This window comes from Colobus angolensis, unplaced genomic scaffold (assembly GCF_000951035.1).
Source record: "Colobus angolensis palliatus isolate OR3802 unplaced genomic scaffold, Cang.pa_1.0 Scaffold370, whole genome shotgun sequence".
NCBI lineage: Eukaryota > Metazoa > Chordata > Mammalia > Primates > Cercopithecidae > Colobus > Colobus angolensis.
The window spans coordinates 1931139-1940420 of record NW_012117044.1 but is presented as its reverse complement, the minus strand read 5'-3'; positions in this window follow the sequence as shown (position 1 = coordinate 1940420).

Sequence of the window (9282 nt, the reverse complement as noted above, 5' to 3'; positions counted from 1 at the left end):
CTTACTCATAAAGGGGCAGGCTAACTAGCTGTGTTAGAAGTAGCAATGACAATGACAAAGGATTGCTACACCTCTGATTACAATTCTGATGTGAAAAAGATGGTGTTTGGCTCTTATAGAGCCTGTGTGAAAGGCCCATGGATCAGTTCTTCCTGTGTTTGTAATTTAATGCTGCTACAAGACATGTCTGTTTCTTAGATTCTGACCATGACTCATAAGCTTCTTGTCATTCTTCATTGCTTGTTTGTGGTCATAGACGCACAACGCTCCTCCAGTCTTGTGGGGGCAGCTTCTGGGAAGTCCCAGCAGCTCTCCTGGCTGTGTCGTCAGCACTGTAACTTCGCAGAAAAGAGTCGGATTACCAAAACACTGCCTGCTCTTCAGACTAAAAGCACTGATAGGACTTAAAATAGTCTCATTCAAATACTGTATTTTATATATGCATTTCACAAAAACAGCAAAATTATGGCATTTTGTGAGGCCAAGGCTTGGATGCGTGCGTAATAGAGCATTACGGTGTGTGTGCACACACCCAGAGGGAGAGTTTGAAAAATGCTTGTTGGACACCTAACCTGGCTCTAATTTGGGCTGTTTTTCAGATACACTGTGATAAGTTCTTTTACAAATATCTATAGACATGGTAAACTTTTGGTTTTCAGATATGCTTAATGATAGCCTACTAAATGCAGAAATAAGAATCAACTCTCTCAAATTATTAAAAATGCCTACACAGTAAGTGTGAATTGCTGCAACAGGTTTGTTCTCAGGAGGGTAAGAACTCCAGGTCTAAACAGCTGACCCAGTAATGGGGAATTTATCCTTGACCAATAACCTAATTGTCTATTCCTGAGTTATAAAAGTCCCCATCCTTATTAGCTCTATTGGAATTTTCATACACATATATGCAGAAGTTACTAAGTATTAAGTATTACTGAGTATTAAGTAGCAATCTGTCAGTTATTAAAATTTGTAAAATCTATTTATGAAAGGTCATTAAACCAGACCGTGTTCCTTTTTTTGTAACCAAGGTGACTAAGAAAATCAGTTGTGTAAATAAAATCATGTATCGTAAAATGTGTAACCTTTTTTTTCTTTTTAACATTCTAGTTGAAAACAGATTTCTGATTTTGTAGTTTCTGATGTTTTAAATATTGTATGGAAACTACAAAATCAGAAATCTATCATTTTAAATATTTAAAACGTCACAAAGAATTCTATCATGATAACCACTGAGGCATCAGTAGTGGTTGAGGACTAAGGGCTCCCGTGATATCGCTGGTTTATCTGGTACATTTGCATATGAATAGGCACATTGATAGAAACTGAAAAACTCAGCTAACTCCACTGTTCAAGGAATCCCTTCCTTAAGGTGTTGATCCCTAGAACAAAGCAGCAGCCAGCATTGAGTTTAGGTCTTCACAGTTCTCTAGCAGTTTGCTTGTTGCTGATCTTTTGAAGTTGGCCTTAGAGTGTGTGAGAGAGAATATAAAATGCCGAGTCCTGAGGAAGGCCATTAGAAGTGTGAGGGAAAATGCTATCCTGACCACCATGAAGCCTGACACACTCACTGCTTCTGTTTATGTCTTTCCCGAGGAATTCTCTGAGCTTCTCATGCTGGGCGTGGAGCTGGTGGCTCAGTGGGCAAATGGGAGTTGTTGTCAACATCAGTCTCATCTGCGATTACATTGTATCAGATGGCAAGGGCCTGTGTCACACGCATACATGTGTGTACACGTGGGCCTTTGCATGCCTTGCCAGGTGGTGTACACACAGGCCTTTGCACACCTGGCCCAGTGCCTGCCCCAGGCCCATGAGGTCCCGCCTCCCAGCCGTGGGTGCCTGTGTCTGCTCACGGCTTCCTCCTTCAACCTGGACCACAGGAGCTGGAAGTGAATGTAATCTCCAGAGCCAGCTGTTTGCTATGGCCTTTACCTCTGAAAGTAGAAATCTATGCCAAGAAAAGTTAATACTAAAAGCCACCCCAATGTAGACTCTACATTAGGACTATTTGAGTGTGTATGTTTACTGTTTTATTTTCCCCTAAAAACACATTTTCTGCCAACCTTCACGAAGGATTTCTTCCCACCACAAGGCCAGCTTATGTGGTCAGAAATCTAGCTGAAATGTGCCTGAGAACAGGGCTTGAACAAATACTTCCTATACAAAAGAAATTTTGAAGGGAAAGCACAATTTCTAACTTTAAGAAAGCCTCTCCCGCAGGCAGGTGGAGCAGTTAGTAGTGCCTCTCCCTGCCTCGGGTGCGTTTACACATAGTGTCTGGCACACCGTGTTTTATTGCTCTTTGCTTTATTGTGTTTTTCACAAATTGAAATTTTGTGGCAACACTGAATCATCAGGAGTCTATCAGGGCCATTCTTCCAACAACCCACACTCATTTCATGTCTCTCTATCAGTACTGTTGAGCAATAAAGTATCTTTAAACCAAGGTATGTACATTGTTTTTTAGACGTAGTGCTGTCACATACTTAACAGACTCCAGTACAGTGTTAAGTGTAACTTTTATATGCACTGGGAAACCAAGAAACTTGTGTGGCTCACTTATTTAGGATCTTCAATCTTCTTTGCTTTACCGGGGTGGTCTGAAACTATCTCTGAGGTTCGCCTGTGTTTAGTGGTCCTCACAACTGGGGGTTGGTTCTAGAGGGAATCCTAACCTTTGTGGCCCTGAAAAAGGTGGAAAGGTGGGTCTGCAGGGTGCGTGCCGCAGTGTGTGTGGCCCCTGGCATCTTCCACATGAAGATGCTCCAGGTGCATGTCCTAGGCTTGCGCGCCTGCAGGGAAAGCACCCTCTCTGCCAGGGCTGCCTGCTGTGGCCCTGTCCCTTCTCCACAGCAGCAGCCTTGACAGAAACTGTGTAGAGTCTCCCACCTCTTCAGGGAACTGGGACTCAGGAAGGATCATCTTAGCTGAGGTCTTAAGAAGCTACGTGTAGAGAACTTTTCAGCGTGGGGCTACTACTGTGTCCTGCTGCTGAGGTCAGGTAGTGGCCGTCTGAGGGCTGTTAGGGCAGGCTGCTCCCAGGAGTTAAGGAGGCAAACACTCTAAACACCCTGGAGAAATCACGTTTTATCTTTGCAACTACAAATTTGAGTGCTGTGTCAAGTGACCAGGCATTTTTGCAGATGTCTCTGAGGTGTTAAATCACAGGACCTGGCCAAGTGAGATCTCTCGGACCCCGGGCAGGGTATCCTTTACGGGGGCATATCTCACTGTGGGGGCTGCAGAAATGTGAAGTTCAGCATGGAGGGAGCTTGTGGTCTAAGACTACCCCAGCCACTGTGACTACCACACTAAGAGAGATCATAAACCTGCATCCTCTCAGATGACACTGAGCAGTTCAAGCTAAAAATGTGCTGGCTGGCAAGCAAGGTAAGTGAATTCTAAACTAAAAAAAATCATTTTTCATTGTTTAAGAAGGAAACAAGTTTGATATTTCATATACAGACAATATTTACCATGCAGACTGTTGATTTCTTGAATAAAAATATGAAATTCTTTTAAAACATTCAAGTTTTTGTGTATTTTTGTCAATGTAAACAGAATCAGAGCAACCTGTTTCTTGGCTGCTCGATTTTCTCACCTGCACATCAATCCTTTTCTGTATTCTCCCATGGAAGAAGGGGTCTCTGGGGGCAAGAGACTTTGGTCAGAGGACTGCAGGGAACCAGGCAGCACCCACTCTCCCTAGGGCGTGTGCCTTGCTCCGTATTTTGTGCCTTTCTTCTGGGAGTTTTCAAGAGCTTGAGAATTTTCCTAAAGACTCTGGCCACAGGGCCTGAAGCTCTTAGATTGCTTAGAACCCCATGGTAAAGGGGCATACTGAGGGTTTGAGGGACTTCAGTGTCTGGGAAGAAAAGTAAGATCATAGCAAATGATTTCTAAAAATAGGAATGACACCAAGGATGGAAGAGCGCTAGTGTCACAAGATAGTCACTGGAAAAAGTAGAGGAAGTGTGGTTGGACACTATTTTTAAAGGGATATTCACACAATTACCTATAATCTTTAACTTTGTAGAAACAAGCAAAGGCTACCCATATGAGAACCCACAGGAGCCATTGGTTCTGAACTTGCTATAGCAAGAGAGTGAGCCAGCATCACTTAAGACAGACACTCAAGGCAAGCAGAGGAGTGGGAAAGCCTTATAGTAAAAAATTAAAGGTGGGGAGGGTGAGGAGAAGGCTTCGGGGATGCTGTGATTGGGGCTTGTTGGCCTGGGGAAGCTGGAGGCAGCTAACCAGGAGGGCCTCTTATGTGATTGGTTTGGGAGACACAGGTGGCTTTCTCTGTTTAGTTCAGAGGGCAAAAAATAGGGAAGCTTGTAGATCCTGACCAAGTTCTAACCATTCTGGGATAATTGTTGCAGAGGCTATGGTTTAGCTTCCTGGCTAGTTCTGCAGAGAATCTGATCCAAATCCTCCGGCCATATGTGGTCTGGCCATTGTCTGTTTGCATGTTCAGTCTCTCAGTCCCCCTTCTTGGTCATTTTCTTGTTTGTAAAAGGTTGGCCGACTCAAGGAAGTCTAGAGATCCAGCTCTTCACTGCTCAGAGATTATTCAGTTGTCTTTCTGGTTAACTGTACTGTGAGATCTTGATCCTTCTGTTGTTGTAGCATCATAGTGCTCATTTGACAAGAATGGGATGCAGTGGAACAACATCAGGACCACTATGACAGAAACAAGAGCAACTGTCTCTATGACACGCTTAGAACGCAAACCTCAGCTGACCAACGCAGGCAAAGAGCAAATCCCATATAGGCCATGAGGATCAACCTTAGAAAGCCAAATAGCTTTTGCCTCAAGGTGATCTGTGGCCTGTTCTACCCTTTCTGTTTCACTAGTCCAGGTGCAGTATTGGCAGTGGCAGAGGCCTTCACCAACCAACAAGAAATCTACAGAAATGAGACTGTCCATCACTACTCATGCCAATGAGTTGAGACTGATAGGTGCCCCATCTAGTGAAGAAGTGACATTGCTAATGACTTCTGCCAGGGTTAATGATAAGTTTATGACAACAGGATTCCCACAGATGAGAACATTGCTCTGACTGTTTGCATAAACAATGAGTCAGTAACTCCCCAGTTAGAGTGCTGAATAACTAAGGGTGATGTTACGGTTTTTGTAGTTTTACACCAACCAGTTTGTGGTAAATCATTACAGCAATCCTAGGAAAACCAACGCACCATTTGTATATATGGTTAATGTGTGGCAGGTGTTTAAAGGTATTGCAGGATACTAGTGCTTTTCCTTTCCCCAGTGCACCTCATTGATCTGAAGTGAGGGATTTTTCTTTTTGTCTTGATTTTTGTTTTGCAAGATTGAACAATCTTTTTTCCCAGTGTCCCTTCTGTTTACAGTATCTATAATTGCCCTTGTCAGTAGCTGACTGGTTGGGTAGGGGCCACCCAGCAGTTTGATCGGCAGGGCCACAAGTTAATTTTGAGTCCTGTCTTATTTTTGTTCTAAAGCACTTTTAAAATGTCTGCCAGGTGTTGTAGTTCAGGTTAAGGGGTTACTTCCCATTCTCATTTCTGTTTTTGATTAGGTCTCCAATTTCAGGTTTAGCTCCTTGAAAACAAGCAATGAAAGGGTTAATTTCTAGACTCCCAAATGGTACAATGTATTTTCTAGCCTATCCCAAAAAACATACTGTAGGTTCATCTTTTTTTTTTTTTATTTGCATGACACTGGATTATGGTCTAACCTTTTTTTGTGGGGGGGAATGTTTGAGGTATGGCTTTTAGAAGACTGCCCTGTTTTGAGCCTCTTTGTTAACTCTGAGTTTTATTGTGGACGGTGCGATCCTAGGATCCCTTTTGGGGGAGTCTGGTCAACTTTTGCCATTCAGGATTTAGCATGCAAGGTTCTGGTCAATGTGTGTACAAGTTGATATGGGTTAGGTAACACTGGGTCACATGCTTCCCCAGCCACTTTTGAGATAGGGTCTTGCTCTGCCACCAAGGCTAGAGTGCAGTGGTGCAATCACAGCCCACTACAGCCTTGACCTCCTGGGCTCAAGTGATCTTCCCACCTGAGCCTCTCGAGTAGCTAAGACTACAGACACACACCACCATGCCTGGGTTTTTGTTGTTGTTGTTGTTTTCCATAGAGATGGAGATCTCACTATGTTGCTCAGGCTGGTCTCGAACTTGTAGGCTCAGGCAGTCCTTGCTGATTCACCTTCCAAAATGATGGGATTACAGGTGTGAGCCATAGTGCCTGGCCAAAGTATTTTTAATTATTTTATGAATAGTTGCTGATCTTGCCCGGGTTTGGGGAAATCCTTAATTTTGGTTATTAATTTAGCTTGGGTCTAAGGTTTAAATTCCACAGTTGTCTGTATATGGGGCTCATGGAGGGATAGGCCTTCAGAGAGGCAGCTGGCATTCTGGGGTCACAGGAGGGTTGTTGTGAAAGGGCAGGGATCTGGACAAGAGAAAGAGAAGGGAAGTGTGGACAGATGTGTGGAAGGAAAGAGATCAGAAGGATAAGGGGGAGAAGAGGGAGAGCTGTATTAGGGAAGCAAATGGATGACAAGCAGGAGAAGGATTTACTAGGAAAATGAGTCTAGGTTGTTGCTGCTTAAATTTGCCAAATCGCTCATTAGCTTTAGCCAAAGAGTCTTTCAGGGAAGCACTTTTGAATCAGAATATCATTTGGAGACCTCTGACTACCAATCAAAAAAGGCTGCTCACTGGGCCTGAGAAATCTTATTCTCTTTCATTTCTTTTTTTTTTTTTTTTTTTTTTGAGATGGAATCTCACTCTGTCACCCAGGTTGGAGTGCAGTGGTGTGATCTCCGCCTGCAAGCTCCGCCTCCCAGGTTCACGCCATTCTCCTACCTCAGCCTCCAGAGTAGCTGGGACTACAGGTGCCCGCCACCTGGCCCGGCTAGTTTTTTGTATTTTTTAGTAGAGACAGGGTTTCACTGGGTTAGCCGGGATGGTCTTGATCTCCTGACCTTGTGATCTGCCCGTCTTGACCTCCCAAAGTGCTGGAATTACAGGCAAGAGCCACCGCGCCCGGCCTGCCTTTCATTTCTAAGGTATCTCTCAAATGAGCAATTTTGTTCAAGTTAGATGTTCTCCAAATAAGATCTTCACCAAATCAACCTTGGTGAAGTTAATGCTTTTCAGAGATGGGCATGAGAATTGGAATTGTTAAGAGAGTATATTTAAGAAGCAGGAGTTTTTCCTGGAGGAGGAGAAGATTTAAACTTAGACAACACCATGAATGCTGGGTGGTGAGGCTGGCGAGAAATGGAATGTTTGTGTCTCTCAGGACATGAAAGTGAGATGGAAGGAGAACCTCATTCAGTTTTACCGGAAACCCACAGCAAAGTTTGTCCAAGTAGGGCCGGTGTGATGAGAACTGCTAACTCATGGGCTGCGAGGCTGGCTCAAATAAGAGGCTTATGAGCCCCATGCCTGTGTCCTTTCCTATGGTTTCCTTATGACAAGCAGCACTTTTTGACAGCACAACACTAAACACTAACACAAAATACAGTGAAAAGGGATGAAAAAGAATGGCCTGATTCCACTAGAGATGCCAGACAAATGAGAATCAATAACAAACAGAGTACAAAACTGAGAATAAGCCAGAGACCTCCACGAAGAGTGAGGCTAGCCCTAGTGCTGACCACATCGGTGCACTTGATAGGACGAGAACATGGAGGCATGAGGGGCCTCTGGGTGGCACAACGGTTGGAAGCCTGGGGACCTCAGGTACAAGCAGTACAGACTTACCATGGGATCACCAGGAAAACTGTGGAAACCAGCAAAGGCTATTTATTCACAACTTGCTATAGCAGGGGAATCAGCCAGCATCACTTCCTTTTGGTAGAAATTTAAAAGGCCCGAAAGGGATGGGAAACTTTTTATAGTTTTTTTTTTTTTTTAAGTATCAGATTGGAAGTCGTTGGGGGGAAATGTTTTTAATTACATTTTTTTTGATATTAAACCCAACACAGTTGTACTTTAATATTTTCCCTAGGGGAACTACGTATTTTACAACTATATCCCAGTGTATCACTCATGATCAGCCACATAATTTGAATCATGCATTATCTTCTCTCCACAAATTACATACATTTAGTATTTGGCTACTTAAAAAAATCATTAAAAAGTAACAATGTGAATCCATTGATGCGAGAACCTCAGTTTAAAAACAACTGCCAGGCGGGGTGACTCATGCTTGTAATGCCAGCACTTTGGGAGGCCGGAGCTGGAAGATCGCTTGAGCCCAGGAGTTCAAGGCTAGCCTAGGCAACACAGGGAGGCCCCATCTCTACCAAAAAAAAAAAAAAAAAACAAACCTAAAAGTTAGCCGGGCGTGGTGGCATGCATCTGTGGTCCCATGCACCTGTTGTCCCAGCTACTCGGGAAATTGAGGCGGGAGGATCTCTGGAGTCTGCGGTGGGGAGGCTGCAGTGAGCAGTGATGGCTCCACTGCACTCCAGCCTGGGCAACGGAGCGGGACCCTGTATCAAAAAATAGATGAATAAATAAATAAAAACAATTCTAATGGAAGATTCGAAGAGCAATTTAAAACATGTGGCAACTAACCCTGACCCTGCGGCTTCAGTCTGCTCGCTGCTAGCTGAGGGCTGTGGCCGCTGCACAGGTGCTTGGGAGGATTCGGGGATTCAGGCAGCGCCCGCCGCGCGTGTGCCAGACGTGCGGACACAGGGTAGGAGCACTAAGACGTATCCAGGGAGAAAATAAGTCCATGAATGAGAAAGGAAACCCAGCGTTTATAGGACTAGGAGGACAAAGAAAATAATGCTGGCGGCGGAGGGAGAGGCTCAGCTGTGCGTGGCAGATGGGAATTTGCTCGGTGGCGGCTCCTCTTTCTGGAGGGCTTCCCAGCGTCCCCTCCCCCGCCAGCCCGCGTTGACGCGCCCGGCGCCCACCAGAGCCGGCTCTCGGCGCCGCCGCGCCTTCGCTCGCCCGCTTAGGCCGTGCTCGGGGTGGCGTGGGAGACAGAGTGCCCGGAGAGGACCCTGGAACACGCAGTGGCATGGAAGACGCCTAGAAAAGGGCTTCTCTTCCCACTCACGAAAATCAGTGTGTGAGCTCGAAGCCATTTCCCAGCGTGTCCGCCTCGACTCCCTCCTTTAACAGATCAGGGAACTCCTCCAGGGAAATGCAGTGATGCGCCCACGGCTGCCGGCGGCCCAGCGCCAAAGGACGTTCCACAGCCCCGGGGCCCGAAGTCCTCGGCTCGGCTGCCACGCAGGCCCCGCAGCCCCGCTCAGGCTCCCA